We start from the raw sequence: 2,553 nt of genomic DNA on the forward strand, positions 1-2,553 counted from the left end.
AAAGACAAAAAAATATAAATATGTATATTATAAAAATAAAATAACGTAAGTATGTACATACATTTATAAGTATATGAATTAAAATATGTAAATATATAAGTATATATATGCCTGTAGAAAATATGAAATATAAAAAATATATACTTAAAATAAATAAAGAATATGTACATGTATATATATAAATTATAATAAAATATTAGAATAAAAATGAAATAAAAATATTAAATATGAAAATATATATATATGTATACACGTACATAATAAAATATATACTAATACATAATAATAATAATAGTAATACTAATAATACTAATAATATAAAAATAACAAGGATATTTAATAAAGATATAAAAATAAACGAAAAAGGACTAAAATTGAATTAAAAACAAAGTTCTGGGGCAAATGTGAAAGGAAATGAAGAGAAATGGGCTTATTTGAGCGCGCACCAAACATAGGGGGACCGAAACAACAATTATTCCATTCCATTAAAACGCAGCACATTAGCGGGGACTAAATCGAAAAGCGCGAGAAATTATGGGGCCAAATTGGAAACAAGAAAAATGACTTAATTGCAAAATCCTGAAAAAGTGGAAGGACTGCGCGCATAAATATCCCATTCAAACGAAAACACGCGGATCCTCTAGCGGGTCGGGTCGGATGGGTCGGGCAATGGTCAAAACGACGTCGTTTTGAGGCTTAAGTGTAGCCCCCAAAACGACGTCGTTTTGGAGGGCTATATAAAGGCCTAAAATAGCCAAAAAAATCATTTGGGGAGAGGGAAAGAAAAAAAGAAGAGAGAGAGGGAAGAGAGAAGGGAGAGAGAAGGGAGGGGGAAAGGGGAATCCGGCCAGGGGGGCCGGTCACCGGACGGCCACCGGAGGCTCGCCGGCGCCGGCGCCGGCCACCGCACGCGGTGGCCGGAAAAGGTAAAAAATATTTTTTTTCTTTTTTTTGCTTAATAATGCATATATTTTTATGTTTTAATATTTTTTAGTATTTTTATGTAGAAAATAAACTCAAAACAGTAAAGAAAAAAAAAGAAAGAGTCACCTTAGGTTTTAGATTTGATTCTCCGATTTGGTGTTAGAGCCCCTGATAGTATATATATTTTCGAATGGTTCTTGTATTGAATCTGTTAATATTGAAAGAAAATCTTTTGTTTTCATAGCAAAAAATAAAAATCCCCCTCCATTTTTGATGAGATTTTCGGTTTTTATAACCGATTACAAATGTTTATTTTCTATTTGTTTATTTCTACTTGGCTTCTTGCAGGTGGCCATGGCCGACAGTGGCATGGTGGTGTTCGGCGCAAGTGGGCAAGTGGGTAAGTGGGGGGTAGGTGGCTAGGGTTAGTGGGATTAGGGTTTCTGAATGCTGAGCTTAGGTTAATGGGCTGGGGTAGTTGGGCTTCGGGTTTATTGTTTGGGTTATTTTGTTGGTATGGGCCCGGCAAATTTGGGCTTCTACAGCACCCAAAGAAGTCAAGCCTCGGTGAGACCAGGCAAATTTGGTCTTTTTTAGTCTTTGCTCTGTTCTTGTTACACAAAAACGAGCAAAGAGGGGCAGCTGTAGAAGCCCAAATTTGCCGGGCCCATACCAACAAAATAACCCAAACAATAAACCCGAAGCCCAACTACCCCAGCCCATTAACCTAAGCTCAGCATTCAGAAACCCTAATCCCACTAACCCTAGCCACCTACCCCCCACTTGCCCACTTGCCCACTTGCGCCGAACACCACCATGCCACTGTCGGCCATGGCCACCTGCAAGAAGCCAAGTAGAAATAAACAAATAGAAAATAAACATTTGTAATCGGTTATAAAAACCGAAAATCTCATCAAAAAAAGGAGGATTTTTTATTTTTTGCTATGAAAACAAAAGATTTTCTTTCAATATTAACAGATTCAATACAAGAACCATTCGAAAATATATATACTATCAGGGGCTCTAACACCAAATTGGAGAATCAAATCTAAAACCTAAGGTGACTCTTTCTTTTTTTTTCTTTACTGTTTTGGGTTTATTTTCTACATAAAAATACTAAAAAATATTAAAACATAAAAATATATGCATTATTAAGCAAAAAAAAAGAAAAAAGAAAAAAAATATTTTTTACCTTTTCCGGCCACCGCGTGCGGTGGCCGGCGCCGGCGCCGGCGAGCCTCTGGTGGCCGTCCGGTGACCGGCCCCCCTGGCCGGATTCCCCTTTCCCCCTCCCTTCTCTCTCCCTTCTCTCTTCCCTCTCTCTCTTCTTTTTTTCTTTCCCTCTCCCCAAATGATTTTTTTGGCTATTTTAGGCCTTTATATAGCCCTCCAAAACGACGTCGTTTTGGGGGCTACACTTAAGCCTCAAAACGACGTCGTTTTGACCATTGCCCGACCCATCCGACCCGACCCGCTAGAGGATCCGCGTGTTTTCGTTTGAATGGGATATTTATGCACGCAGTCCTTCCACTTTTTCAGGATTTTGCAATTAAGTCATTTTTCTTGTTTCCAATTTGGCCCCATAATTTCTCGCGCTTTTCGATTTAGTCCCCGCTAATGTGCTGCGTT

General features: G+C 38.3%; 1 long non-coding RNA gene across 1 annotated transcript; it reads right to left on the bottom strand.

The window, feature by feature from the left end:
* Nucleotides 1-1,567: 1,567 nt before the first annotated feature.
* LOC121218284 (uncharacterized) lies at nucleotides 1,568-2,165 on the bottom strand. Its single transcript, XR_005914477.1, has 2 exons — nucleotides 2,117-2,165; nucleotides 1,568-1,763 (listed from the first exon to the last, which is right to left on the bottom strand). It is a non-coding gene; the product is annotated as an uncharacterized lncRNA (long non-coding RNA).
* Nucleotides 2,166-2,553: the final 388 nt, after the last annotated feature.

Source organism: Gossypium hirsutum, chromosome D06, assembly GCF_007990345.1.
Source record: "Gossypium hirsutum isolate 1008001.06 chromosome D06, Gossypium_hirsutum_v2.1, whole genome shotgun sequence".
Taxonomy (NCBI): domain Eukaryota; kingdom Viridiplantae; phylum Streptophyta; class Magnoliopsida; order Malvales; family Malvaceae; genus Gossypium; species Gossypium hirsutum.